Below are 15,421 nucleotides of genomic sequence, written 5' to 3'. Positions count from 1 at the left end.
TCTGATTGCTTAACTTAAATTGTCACCTTGCCACACCTATTAAGACATAGAAGAAAACTTCTAGGCAGAACATAAACTCTCTACAACTACGATGAGCTCAAGGAGGGATGCACAGTTATTACTGGAACCCTCCTTCCCACTGCCATGCTGTGGGCCCAATCAAAGCCACAGCCCTTGCAGCTGCTTTTAGAAAAACAAAATGGGAAATTCCAGCCACAGAATTCCACCATAATGTGAAATTTGCCCTTAAAGTGGGATATATATATATATATATATATATATATATATATATATATATTTAAAGCATTTTTATGCCGCCCCCTTTGCAACAAGCCTCAGGGCGGCTTACAATAGAACATTGGAAGTATGTAACTAAGGGGGAATGTTGGGAATTGCCTATTCTAGACAGAGATGAAGATAAACATGTTTTAAAGAAGCAGGCTGCACAACATTTCTGTCATGTCAGTCTTGCTCAAGACCTGAAGCATTGTGCAAGCTGACAAGAAAAGACTTGATGTGTTTGACAGCAGGTGTTCAGGAAGAATCTACAATATCAAGTGGCAGTACTTTGTAAGGCACAGTCAACAAGACACAAACATTTTATATGGTTGTTACCCAAAAGTATTAATAAAAGAGAAAAGAAACAGATGGCTTAATGTTCTAACAAGATATGACAACTGAGAAGGAAAGGATATTTATTTGAAACAGATCCAAATAGGGTAAATTACATGGGACCAATCTGAACAATTTAATACATAAATCAAAAACATTTCTGTTTAATAAAGAGCAAGCAAGGATCCTTGGTGGCTTAATGTGCAATCTTGCAACAGCTACATTTATTTATTTAGATTTCTAGCCTCCCCATTAGCAACAAGACTCCCTGGGTGGGTTACAAGCTATGTATGTCAGGAGCCAAGCTATGTATGTTCCTCCTTTGAACAAACACCACCCACAGTCCATTTTCCTTGTAAATGTTCTTTATTGTTTCCAAGTACAAATTACTCAGAATGGATCCTGAGCATGTACAGAGTGGTTTGTTGTTTCCAATCTAGTTATTACCTCCAGGAACTCTGCTTATGAATATGCCTGGGCCCCAACCCTTCAGGATGGGCTCTCTGAAGATGAGCATGCCTCCTCTTCATACACTGCTCCATACCGGCTGGGGAAGGGCGATTTGGTCTGTGCCTGAGAATTCCACATCCCCAGTGGCCTCTTCCTCTTGCTGTACAGCTTGGCCTTTCCCAAGAACTGCCCAGTGTGGCAAGGCATGTGGTCTCGTACTGTATCTGAGGTTCTTGAGCTAACCCACGCTCTCCAATTTTCACTGAAAATCTTCTGATTCGCAATCAGCATGTGAAATGCAGGCAGCCATCTGTGGGAATGCTTGCCCAAACCCAGCATCCCTCTTGCTCACAATTTAGTAAAGTACATTAAATGTGTTTATATTATATTAAAAAGTAGATCAGTATATTCCAGCAGAGAGAAAGACTCACATATCCCCCATTACTACATCTAAGGCCTGGCATGCCCATAAGGAACTTTGTATAACATGAATTTATATAAAATGTATATGATAATCAAATTTATGTAGCCAAGTACCTTCTACAGCTGTGGCAGGTTTCTTTCCCTTTAGAGTTTATCAAATACTTCACTGATACTGCTCCTAGTTTAAATTTACTCAACCATAGCTGTTTCCCCCCCCCCCCCTTCAAACCATCCAAAGCCTACATAGCAATAAATAATCTTTAAGATTTTGCTTCTGAAGTAAGTCTACTCTGGAAGAAGCAAAATAATGCCACTTAAAATCTTAAGGGCACTGTTAATGGTATGTGGCTGCTGGTCCTCTCCAATAAAGTTACTTAGATGGAGGCACAACACTGTGCCTCTCTGAAATTTAAATAGCATACTAATGCTTCCCTCATCAGTCAGTTTAGGACAAGATGACCAATGATGGTGAAGCAATCCAAGTGGATTCTGTTCACTGCACTAACAGTTCTCCTTGACTAAATTGCTTGACTAAATTGCTGTAGTTATAACGTTTGTCTGCTCAACGTTATAACTACAGATGGGCACAGCTAAGTAAGTCCAGCCTCAGTCTCACATAAGCAAAATATTATGGGCTACATATTGAGATAGGAAGGCAAGAAAAAAGAGTTTGCTGGTCAATGGCTGTCTCAGAACTATGGCATTCCCTTACCCTTGAGTTCATTAAAGCCTGCTCCACCACATTTTCCAGAAACACCTTCTATTATTGTTTTGTATTCTCAGCTGATATTTTTTTATTTTGTAAAAACTAACACACTTTTGTCACCTCTATAATGGCTTGAAAAATAGGACAGGTCAGAAACTGAAATAAGCTCTTCCCACTACTCCATTAATTACCATCTACAAATAGCAAAGCAAAATAGCGCAACACCTAATTTAACAGAAAATAGAAAAGATATATTAAGAAGACTTGTAGCTTATTTGAAATGAACCTATTTATCCTGACACAAAATTGTGTAGACTACTGTAAAAAACTACAAGATTCTTTGTTATTTGCTGCATCAGACTAACATGGCTGCTCTCCTGAAATTGAGAATGAATCAATTTTTAAAAAATTAAGCTTGTAATCTTACACCAATCACCTGTGAACCCACTGAAGTCTGTGTCTTACTTTTCAGAAGAGATGTATCAATCAATTCATTTATTATGATCATCAGTGCTTTTTTTGTAAAAAAAAAAAAAAAAGGGTGCCGGAACTCACGGAACTCACGTCCCCACTGGCAGTAAGCACACACACCAATCCCAAACAGAGCAGGGAGCAGAGTCCCAAGCAGCTATCTCTCACTATCAGATAGCAGACACAATAGCAGCCTGCAGGCACTATGTTAATGATGTTTGCTGCTGATCTGCTAGCCCTTCAAAATCACTTCGTAAAATCCATTGAAAAAAAAGGTGCCGGAATGCTGTTCCGGTGCGTTCTATGACAACAAAAGCCCTGATGATCATAGACCAGCATAAACTGATACAAAGTAACCTAAAAAGTTAAAAGATATGTTTTGTTACCACAATTATATATATTGCCAGAATTATGAACAAGAAGGCAAGTATCAAATACAAAAATTAAAATCACTATAACTGTCATATAGATAGAAAGGACATATCTAAAACAGATAATGCCATAAGTATAATAATATAAGATTTAAAAAGTCTGCTATCCTTGCTTTATCATCATTTTCCTGTAACAATAACACACTTTCCATATCATATGGGCATCATATGGGCATAATTGCTCTTGGACAGGTGTCTATTATATCTGACTTCAAAAAGCACAGAAGGTAATCTAAGCATTCTAACGTTTAATCTAAGCAGGGCAAAAACTTTCCTACACAAAGGGATTAGCAAATTTCACATATAATTTGACATGGACAGGACTGTGCTATACGTTTTACTGTTTACGAAGTACAAGGCCTAAAATCTGATTTCAGTCCATCCTGAGATGTGAATTTAGAGAGTTTGGAGCACAGTGAGTAAGAAATGAGCAAAGACCAGGACAATAATATTAAGCCCTGCTAATAGATTATTTTGGACAAAGGGAAACAAGAAGTACCAGAAATTCCTCTGTCCAAGCACAAGAAACACTCAGTTCGCATGTACCAACAGTATCTGGGTTGCTTAACCCACAAACTGTTGGGGGTAACTGGCAGCAAGAGTTGGCAGTTGCACTTGTCATCTTTGCTTTCAGTCAACAACTAGGCTGTTATTGTGATGTCCAAATCTGAATCCCAGAATTAACCCAATGTTATCCCATGTTTTCTATAATCCCACAACCCAGAACTGCAGGGTTGGAAGTGATATGCATAGGAAAGGCAGTGGGCTCATTCACTGCTGCTTAGTTCTGACAATTCCTGGGTTAAGCAACTCAAGAATTGTCATTCCAAACCAACTAGTCACTTTGTTGGCCAGAATCTGGAATCACAACTTTGGCTAGTCCTCTCACCCCCTCTACATATAGCCTCCATATAGCCTGAAGTGCCTGATCCTGCTTAATATTGAAAGCTAAGCAGGGTCAGGCCTGGCTATAATCAGAATGGGTGATTTGAGTGAATGATTCTATCAGCATTGTTGCAAATCTCCCAGAACGCTTTATCTACAAGCTGTATAGAAATATGATGATGATGATGAGGAGGAGGAGGAGGACTATGATGATAACATATTGCTTCTGGGAAAATGGCTTGTTATAAGGCCATGTTTTAAAATGGCAAGTGTCATAAAGATATAGGTGCTGTGAACCACCATCTCCATACATTGCACCTTTTTGAATTTCTGGGAAGTTCCAGTTCAACCATTTTCTGGACAGCATGAAATACTACTTAACTACCTCTTGAAAAAGAAATGAATAATTCTCTGGCTACTACCCTTCCATGTTTAAGTTTAGTAGAGAGAAGTTAGCAAAGGAAAGAAATTCCAATTCTCAGTTCTTGACTGAAATTCCTGGCTGGACATGAATTAATCCCTGAGTTCCAGTAAAATGATTTTCAGTAAAGTAAACTGAAAAGGACAGAGAGAATCTATCGACAGCTCAAAACAAAAAGTACCTTTACATCAGTGAGTCCTCTGGTCTCCTAGCAAAGAAGCGCTAAACCTCAGGAATGTAATGTTTTTTTAAAATGATGTGGGGGTTTAAAAGAACCCCTCTAAGAAAAGATAACAATTATATGTAATGAAACCTGGAACCAGACTCTTCTGGCAATTAATCACCCAGGAGCCGTTGCAATCCTGCAGGCTGTTTCTGACAGATTCTGAGTGCTTTACAGGAATCACTAGGGATAAGATGTGCCTGGGCTGGCTTCTGACACGGACTGCTCATATATAAATTACTCATATTTTAATAATAATAGTGAGAAAGAGATACACAGACACATGGTGTGTGCATGCGCATGTAAAAACTGTCATACAATATCCAAAGCTGCACAACTCATACTGAGCAATTTAAAAAAAAATCTTTTTCTTTCTTTTAGCAAGAGTGAGTGCTCCATCACTTAACAAAGATACTTCCTGTTTTCAAGCAGTTGGGAAGGCATGACTTCCAACCCAAATACTTGGTTTGGCAAGCTCTTGCTATGTTGATAGATGCTTTTATAACCACTTCATTCCACCTGAAGTTTCAGTACAAAAGCAGAGTCCTTCACTCCCCACCTTTCCTTCAGAAGTAGGTGGGGGCAAAGTAGGAAAGAAAAGGGAAGGCAATAATAGAGGTTACTTTCATTCCATCAATGTGTGAATGTCTGCCTTTACAATACAACATCTGACTAAAAAAATGACATCCTTTATAAGTAGAGAATGAACAAGTGAACCTAGCACAAATAGATGTCTTCAAAGGAGAAGGACTGGTACATAGTCCTAAGAACTGTGGGGTTAGCAATGCTTGAACTAACTGACATTACTAGTATTAGTTAGGGTTCTCCATGCAGAAATGAATCTTAGGTTTTGTCAGGAATTTTGCTTGACTCTTAGCGACCCCATGGAACACAGCATACCAAGCTCTCCTGTCCTCCACCATCTCCCAGAGTCCACCCAACCCCACTCCCACTGCAACAGTGAGCCCATCCAGCCACTTCAACCTCTGCCATCCCCTTCTCCTTTTGCCTTCAGTCGTTCCCAACATCAGGATCCTTTCCAATGAGTCCTTCCTTCTCTTAGGTGGCCAAAGTATTTGAGCTTCAACTTCCTTCTAGACAACAGTCAGGGTTGATTTCCTTTAGGCTGGACTGATTTGATCTCTTTGCAGTCCAAGGAACTCTCAGGTGTCTTCTCCAACACCACAATTCAAATGCATCAATTCTTCAGTGCTCAGCCTTGCTTATGGTCCAACTCTCACAGCCGTACATTACAACTGGGAAAACTATAGCTTTGATTATACGAACTTTTGTCAAAAAGGTGATGTCTCTGTTTTTAGTATTCTGTCTAGATTTGCCATAGCTTTCCTTCCCAGGAGCAAGCGTCTTTTAATTTCTTGGCTGCAGTCACCATCTGTGGTAATCTTGGAGCCCAAGAAAATAAAATCTGTCACTACTTCCATTTCTTCGCCTTCTATTTGCCAGGAAGTGATAGGACTGGATGCCATGATCTTAATTTTCTTAATGTTGAGTTTCATGCCAACGTTTACTCTCTCCTCTTTCATCCTCATCAAGAGGCTGTTTAGTTCCTCTTCACTTTCTGCCATTAGAGTGGTATCATCTGCATACCTGAGGTTGTTATTTCTCCCAGCAATCTTAATTCCAGCTTGTGATTCATCTAGCCCAGCCTTTTGCATGATGTACTTACTCTGCATATAAGTTAAATAAACAGGATGGCATATAGCCTTGCCATACTCCTTTCCCAATTTTGAACCAGTCATTCCATATCCACTTCTAACTGTTGCTCCTTGACTCACATACAGATTTCTCAGGAGACAAGATACTACTCCCATCACTTTAAGATCTTGCCACAGTTTGATGTGATCCACACAATCAAAGGCTTTAGCATAGTCAATGAAGCAGATGTTTTTCTAAACTCCCTAGCCTTCTCCATAATCCAGCGAATGCTGACAATTTGATCTCTAGTTCCTCTGCCTCTTCAAAACCCAGCTTGTTGCACTATGCAAGCTCCTTCGCCATGTCAAGGCAGTGATCCCTGAAGGTATCCAGGAATATACTAGGGGCAAGAGAGTAAGGTTTCTTACCTGTATAGTTGTTCTTAGTGTGGTAATCTGTGCAATTCACACATATGGGGTCTAAGCATGCATTGAGCCTGTTTTGGGAAGATTCCATAGCTAAGATTTATTTGGACGGAATCCCTCCGCCAACCCAACCCTGGTGTGAAAAAGGAATTCCCACCCTATCTTCAGCTCAAAGGACATTAAACCAACATTGTGGTCCCATGTCAGGACATGGCATTGTGGGATTTATGGGCCTACCTGGATAACAGTATGGACAGAGTGCCATCATAAGGCAACATTGGAGAGGGGAAGGAGGGTGGGTTTATGTGAGAGCACTGATGACCCCTTGAAGAATGACAGCTACAGGTAAGCAACTTTACTTTCTTCCTTGTGGTTCCTGTGCATCACACATATGATCAACTGGCGAGCTCACCTCATGGAGGCAGGCAGTGTTGCTACCGAAGAACTGATGACAGACACAGTTCGCTCTGGCTGAGATGTCATGGTAGCAGTATTTCACAAAAGTTGACAGGCTCAACCAGGTAGCCACCTTCCAGAAATCAGGCAGTGACACATCAGCATTGAAAACCATGGAGGTCACTGTCACTCATGTAAATGTGCCCATATTGGTCCCAAGGGTTGAAGACCAGATAGCTTGGAGGCTAAGGAGATGGCCAGCATCACCCATCCCCCAAGCTGCTGTGAGGAGACAGGGAATCCCTTGTTTCCACCACTGTAACACATGAACAGTCTCTGTGAGCAGCAGAAGGGTTTAGTCTGGAACTGGTAGAAGGCTAGGGCCCTTCAGACATCGAAGAAGTGTAGTGCTGTCTCAATCAGATTCAACTGGGAGATGAAGAATGCTGGCAAGACGATATCCTCATTGAGGTGAAAACAGAGTCCACTTTGAAGAGTAAGGAGGGGAACAGGCAGAGCACCACTTTGTCCTTCTGAAAAATGAGGTACAGTGGGTTGTCCCCTAGGGCAGCCAGGTTGCTGGAGCATCATATTGAAGTGATCACCACTAGGAAACTGGTCTGGCATGTGTAGGTCTGCAGTCGTCATGGGTTCGAAAAGCTTTTTAATGAGGGATTGGAGGGTGACAAGCCAGTGTACAGGGAATGGATTGGCAGGGCAAGGTTTCTGATACCCCAGGTAGGGTGAGGGAAGGTAGGGTGTCCCTGGATTGGTGCATGGGGGGATGAGCTTGTAGCCACATAGACATGGATGGCAGTTGTTTTGAGGCCGCACTGGAAGAGGGAGTTCAGGATGTTGGGATCAAAAGGAAAGTGAAGGAATAACTGATTGGACAGTTGTAGAAGGTGGGGGAACCAGGGCTGTCTGGGCCACCACAGGATGATGAGTATGTAGTTGATCCAGTCCTGGTGTATGTTCATGATCAGAGGGAAAAGATAGTGCAGCACCCTCAATCAGGTTTGCATGAAGATGTCTCTCATGGACCTCCAGCCTGTTCCCACTTGGGACCAGAAGCATGAGTATACAGTGTTGTGGTGAGCTGTGACAAGATCTGTCTGATGGGTGCCCGTCCAGTCCAATAGGCCTGCTGTGGCACTTTGTAAACTTTCTCATTGGGAAGGCAAATGAGAAAGAAAAAAGAATAAAAAAAGGAGAAATAATATATAGAAGAAAAAAATGAAAGGTGATAGAAAGTGGGGCAGTAATATTTTGTAGCTTTTTGAGGGGGAGGTTAAGGAATGGAATGGAAAAATGCAAGAGGTTTTCTAGACTAAAAGCTAGACTGAGAGAGAAAGGAGCAGAAGTATGAGAAAAGGGGCAAAGGATGAGAGAAAAAATAGCTGTGGAGAGGGAACTTCCTGATGCAACCACAATGGTGGTCAAAGAAATACTGAAGCGTGTGAGGAAATCCCTCCCTCATGCTGTGGCAGGGGCAGGGTTCTTGCTGAATAAACATAAAGCTATGGAATCTTTCCAAAACAGGCTCCACACATGCACAGAGCCCATTGTGTGTGATGCACAGAGACCTTGAATAAGGACTGAATAGCAACTGCTCCTTTGCCACTGATTTCAAGTGCATGGACATAAAATAATTTCCAACGTCTAATCTGAGTCTTGATACTATGAAAGCACAGCGTCTTAGTTTGTTCACTAGTCAATTTGTATTATAATTTTCTAAATAACCCTCGGTTACATGTTCAGGAACTGACAAAACAGAACAATTACACAGAGAAAACTGGATCTCAGTTTTGTTTCCCGTAGAAGGCATAAGTCTGAGCCCTGGAAAAAGTAGCTAGGTGCTTAAAATGTATTTATAGTATTAAGAGCAAAGATACACTTATATTCGTCAAAAGTAGAAGCATGGGATTTAACGGTTTCAGACTTCGTAGTCTACTCTTCAGTTATGTGCCTGGAAAGCACTACATACTAACACATCCTGTATGTCTTCTAGTACTTTGAAGAGCACTAATTTACTTTCTTTATCATAATTAATCTGAGTTAACTCACATGTAACCTGAACTGTTTACTCTTCTGTGGCCAACTGTGAAATGTGCAGTTGAAGTCAAGGTGAACAGATGCTGCAGTACCTAAAGAGTCTTTGTGGAAGGTCAAATATAGGGAATGCCAAATGTAGGACTCAGCAACCAGCAGCCCTGAGGCAAACCTGGCCTTTGTCAACACAGCAAAAGCAAAGTGTGGAGAGAATGGTGGTTGACACAAATGAACTTCCTGACTAGGTTTTTCTGCTACTCTCCACACTCTTGTAAAAAATAATTCTCTCTGTTACAGACTAAAAGAGCAGTGTATCTGCAGTCAGGCTCCTACAACAGATTCTTGGAATGCTTTTGTCGGGGGAGATGGGAAAGGAAGGATAAAAAGCTTTTAAACAGCAGTTTCAATTATGCATTTAGAAGTGCTTTATGTGGAGCAGGCCAGGGAAAACTTTACAAACACAAGTTTTAGGGGTCCTAATCACATGGTACAATTTTGGATTATGACAGCATTCTGAGGTATTCACTTCCAAGGACAAACATGATACGCAAATTGGACAATGAGGGACATCAAGTCAATAGTTTTCCTGTAATAGTGGAAGCATTTTTTCCACTTACCCAGGATCACAGTAATTACTGTTAATTATAGCCATAATCCCTTATTCACACAGTAAGTTTGTTTATATTGCTAGGTGTCTGAGGGCAATAAAACATGCTTGTATGGACAAAGAATGTATCATGAATTGACACTGAGATTTCTGCCCTCTTTTTATTGTACCAAACAATAAATGAACCTGACAGACAAAAAGAAGAAAAAAGCATGCAAAAATCCATCAATGTTACATCAATTCTAAATATAATAAAAGAAAAAAAAATCTGAGATTCCTTAATATATATCTTCTTAGGTTGTCAAAATTATCTTCAGGGGATGAATCTATTTTACACACATAGTAAAATCATTCATTCACATATTCAAATTCAAAATATACCTGCTTCAGGAAATAACAACTTAATGAAACAGTTTGCATATATTAACTGCACTGACTTTGAAAAAGTTACAAGTATAAATAATGTCATTTTTAATTTAGGTTAACAAAACCTAAAGAAAACAGTGGGGTGGGGTAGGGGCAGGGGGAAGAAACTTATTAATTCCCACACAAGCAACCACAATTAGATAAATGGTAGCAACGTTCTCCTTGTAATAGTAATGTATCTACAAAAAAGAAAGCACCTCTGATTCTTCTTTCTGCTCTCAATACATCAGTGCACAATCCAGTATAACAAAGTAAGAATTTCACAATTCATCTGGTTTCATAATTTTACAAGATTTACTGTCCCCCTTGACAGCCACAGCATTCTTTGCAAGCATAGAAATTCTCAAGATGAAAATATTGAAACAAATATTCATGTTTTGTCCATCTAGTCTTCATTTCCACACAGGAAGTGCTTTTCGCAGAACCTCACCAACTCCCTGTGCTCAGTACAAGCCCGTCACCTGTCACTCAGTATGTCATATTTTATTTCATAGGCGGAAGTTTTATAACATTAATGTCAAACCATTATTTTAATGTAAAGCCAAGAGGAACTGTGGAAACTACAGCTGTGTATAATTATGGGGTTCTGCCTTGCAAATAAATCTGGACCCTTTACACTTATTTCAACCAAAAGGAAAAATGGATCTGCACATGCATAGACCTCCTCAGCATGCACACACCTTTAGGGTTCACCTGTTGCCAAATTACTCAAATTGTTTCAAAAGAGATGGCAAACGCTTTCTTTGCCACAACAAGCAGAGGAAAGTACTTGCTCTACAGCATATGGTGAGTAATTATTCACAGCATTCCCCTTGCACACACTCGCTCACCAACACGACACGCTTGTTTCATCTGCAGCTGTGGAATTCCATTTCTATTTCTCTCTCTCTCTTTGCCTAAGAGAACTCTTCCCTCCACTTTATAAACCATAAATCTGTTGAAACAGACCACTTGGGAACAATCTGCATTCCAGACAAAAGGGAAAGAGGTATGATTGGAAAAGGAGGGATTGGTTAACAGATTCATTATGGTTGCTTACTGAATACTTAATAGAGATCACATAGCATGCCATAAATCTAAGCCAACACCACAATACCTCCAGTGCAGCCAATTTTTTTAACCTATATAATGCATTGGAGGCATGAGAAAGTACTCAGCAGAACAACAAAGTGCAAAGCATGCAACTTAGAAGCATTTAAATCAATGAGTTCTGAAGCTGACTCTAAGCAGGATGTGGCTTGCATCCAAATTCTAATAAAATCATTGTTATGATATTAGGCACTTTGTAATTTCCATCCACAAAGACCAAAGCACTTCCAAAACCATCAACTAAACCTCCTCGAAATAGCTGTGCTTTTAATGTAAACAGAGATGAAAGATAGCTTAGGATATGATCCTAAGCAGCACATAATAGAAAAAGCAGGTTCTACCCAAATCAACAGAATCTACTGCAATATATTGAAGTATGATCAGCAAGCAAGGTGCATGCTACCAAAAGTCTTCTATCAATGGCATTTTGTCTTCTGCTGTGACAAAGACTACCAGCTGATTATGTGCTTTGGGGGCACAAAGTCAATGTGTTTAGGACTGGGGCAACAGTAATGACACAGCAAAATTGCTTCAAGACTAACGCAACTAACATGTTAAAAACCATTAAAAAATTAAGTGAACTTGTAATAAAATAAATGCAAGAAATGACTTTTTATATGGGTCTAAAAATAACCAGTTTTCTTTTATTAACATTTACATCAATATAAACTAATACGCTCTGCATTTAGGAGATAATTATCTACTAATGTTCCTTTTAGTTACAGAACTTGATCTAAAATGGTAGCAATAAAAATGTTACCAGTAGCTACAACCATGTAATGAAGAGCCACAGCAAAGGATTAAGTAGATTACGTTTTGATACTATTTATCATATTTTCCTTTTTATTCAAATACTGGCTTGCTATAAAGATATGCACAATTGTTTTTATTCATTTTCTAAATTTGCAATAGGTTTTAAACTATTTTCTTTAAAATAAAATATTGACATGACTCATTTCCAGAATTGTTTTCCCAAGTTATACAGTTCATTTCAGTAAATTTCAATAAAGCAACTTTAAGAGGTAATAAATACAGCAAACAACATTTAATCCATAAGCATGAATTTAAACAGTACCTGTGGGCCCATATAGCTTTAATGTGAAATAACTTAAAAGCAAACCCACAAGAATTATTGTAAAATAATGGCATGATTATCAAAGAGAATGAACCTGTGTCAAGTCATTTTACATTAATTGTAAGTTGTTGGTTGGAAGGAAAAACAGATGCAATTTATTTTGTAGCATTTCCAAAATATTTTTAAACAGGAATGCCAAATAAATGCACTTAATACACAGCACGTGGTTATACAATTACACAATCTCTTTAAAAGTGTCAAATATGTTGCATCATACCTATACCGAAAATCCCTAAAGGTTCCTACCTTGAAGGAATAAATTACACTGTAAGATAGTTAACCAAAGAAAATGTTAGATAAACCCAGGAACTATTGCAAAAAGGAGAAAATCACATAATTTAAAAATGTGATTTTTAAAATACTAGTTTTCAATTTGCATACTAAAATATTCAAAAGTAGCTCTGCCAAGTTTAAACAGAAAACTACATACACAAGAAGTGGCCATATAAAATTCAACCAGTGGACCATTTTGCTCAACACTGAACACTAGATGGTTGGCAATTTGCCAAGATAGGTTGATTCTTATTTTAAGTACCCATGATAGACCCAAGGGCTGATAAGGCTCATCACAGTTGCCTTGCTCCTTCTCCCTTGAAGGTCCAGGTGGGTTTCCAGGGAACTGTACAGGTCCAAAGAATCACTTCTCCTTTCCCATGTTGCAGAGCCGTTCCTTTCCAGACTGTGAAAACTGCCTTGAGTGCAGCCTTGAGCTACCCCTTCAAAGTGCTCCACTAGCAACTTGGTGGCACATCTCAAGGCTGCCCAGTATTTTTTTAATCCTTTTATTTTTTAAACAAAGTTCTACACTGAGACATGCACAAAAACAAAATTAATTTTTAAAAGTTACTTGATGAATGAGGAGAAAGAGGGAGTGAAGTACCCACAATGAGCCCAATTGTTTGCCAAGATAAAGTTGGAGGAAATGGATTCGAGCCTCTTTCTTCACCGAGCCCTGGGTGGGTGTCTGCTGACTTTGGCAGCAGGGACTTCCCCACGCACACATTGCTGAAGGCTAGAAATGCCTCTAGGGTAATGCCACAGTTGAGCAAATAGAGACAAAATTGCCCCAGAATTTTTTCTAAAATAATATATACCTTTTTGTGTTCATCTGTATGTGAGGCGGGGCAACCATGGGAAGCCCCTCCAAGGTGCTGCAGGGGCATGGAAATTGGGAAAAGCTTTCAAATAACCTGGGGAAGGGTGTTAAGTGACAACAAGCTGTGTTGAGCTGTACATTGGCTTGCATTGCTGCATGGAAGGAGGAAAGCCAGTGCCAGTGCCCAAAACTACTGCTGTGGCATTTGCAGGGCAGCTGGTCATTGTGGCGACCAGGGATTGCTCAGGAAGAGATCAGACCAATTTTCCAAAAGCATTCTGTCCGCACTGTGGCAAATCTGCCACCACAGGTCCACACAAGCAGGATATGAGTGTAACAGCATCCTTCTGCCCAAGTTGTCCCACGATTGGTCTACAGAAGAACACTGCTTCTGACTATAGGCAGCCTATGGCCATCTGGACTAAAAACCACTGATAGCCTTCTCCTCTATGAATTTGTCCAAAGTCATTCAAATTGGTAGCCATCACTACATCTCTTGAAAATGAATTTTGTAGCTTAACTATGCACTGCTGCTTCCTTTTATCTCTCCTGAATCAGCTTTATGGTATAGCCTAGTATTATGCAAGAGGAAAAATATGATTTCATTAGTGTTGTGTTTATATTCCACCTTTGTTCTTCTTGCAAGAAACCCAAGGCAGTTAACAAGGTTCTCATCATTTCTGTTTTATCCTCATAATAACAATCCTGTGAGATAGGTTAGGCTAAGAGTCCATGACTGGTTCAAAGTTACCCAGTGAGCTTCAAGGCTGAGAGAGGACCAGATGTTGAAACCTTTTCTGCAGGGTTCATCTCTCTGTGCTTACTGATTCCACTCATTAATAATGCTTTCAACCTATCTGTCCAGAACAGGTGTTAACACCTGTTCCATGGATCTCCCCTTGATCCCTTTTTAAAAATTGGTGTTACATTGGCAATTCTCCAGTCCTCTGGTATAGATGTTGATCTATATTGCATTTTTTGAAAGAAGGTCAGCAATTTCATATTAGAATTCTTTAAATATTCTAGGATACCATCTGAATCTGGTGATGTATTAACATTCAATTTGTCAATAAAGTAGAGAATATTTGTATATACTATATGCCTTAGTTTCTCAGGTACCTTTCCAGCATACACAAGCTAAGGAGCAGGAATCTGTCCTGTGCCCTCTACCATGAAAACAGATTTAAAACATTATTCAGCTTCTCCGCAATCTCTTTATCCTTCTTTAATACTCCATTAACTCCATTATCATCTAGTGGTCTAACTGGGTCCTAACTGGTTACTTGCTTTTTATATATTTAAAGAAAAACATTATTGATGGCCTTGAAATATTCCTCAAACTGACTTTTGCCTGCTTGTACCTCCTGTGTGCAAATTTATGCTCCTCTTTTCTTTTCTCATTTGAGGAAGCCTTCTGGTTTTGGAAGGAAGCTGTTTTCTTGCTTTCTCTAATAGCTATTTGCTAACCAAGTTGGTGATCTCTTGATCTGGTGGTATTTTTCCTAACCCCTTTTAGCTGAGTAGAATTTCCTTTCCATACATCTTATGGCAGCCATTTTGTGATAGCACCCAGGGCACATTCTCTAACTATCAAATGTGCACACAGTTTTCCTACTCCTGGCATACACTGTGAGTATGTATGTATATATGTATGTATGTATGTATGTATGTATGTATGTATATATATTACTTTAATTTCTTTAACTTTAATTTCCTTGAGCTATGACTTTGGGTGTCACATCTATCTTTTAAAGAATGATCATAAACTGAAGAATGTTTTAGTGAAGTGCTAACAGCAGTGCCAAAAGAAAGAAAGGCTGGTAAAGGAAACATGATCAGTTAGCATGGTACACAAAAACAAACACTAAACTAATATGAGTAGCTTTCTGTACATCAAGTCTAGTGCTAAGCCAGAAG

General features: G+C 39.5%; 1 protein-coding gene across 1 annotated transcript in view; it reads right to left on the bottom strand.

Moving 5' to 3' along the window:
• Positions 1-15,421, bottom strand: part of SPATA5 (spermatogenesis associated 5) — a 182,768-nt gene that overhangs the window by 39,900 nt on the left and 127,447 nt on the right. The gene's annotated exons all lie outside the window — the stretch shown is intronic.

The sequence above is a fragment of the Varanus komodoensis genome, unplaced genomic scaffold, assembly GCF_004798865.1.
Source record: "Varanus komodoensis strain SLA01 unplaced genomic scaffold, ASM479886v1 scaffold2, whole genome shotgun sequence".
Classification (NCBI taxonomy): Eukaryota; Metazoa; Chordata; class Lepidosauria; order Squamata; family Varanidae; genus Varanus; species Varanus komodoensis.
This window is presented reverse-complemented; position numbering and strand designations above follow the sequence as displayed.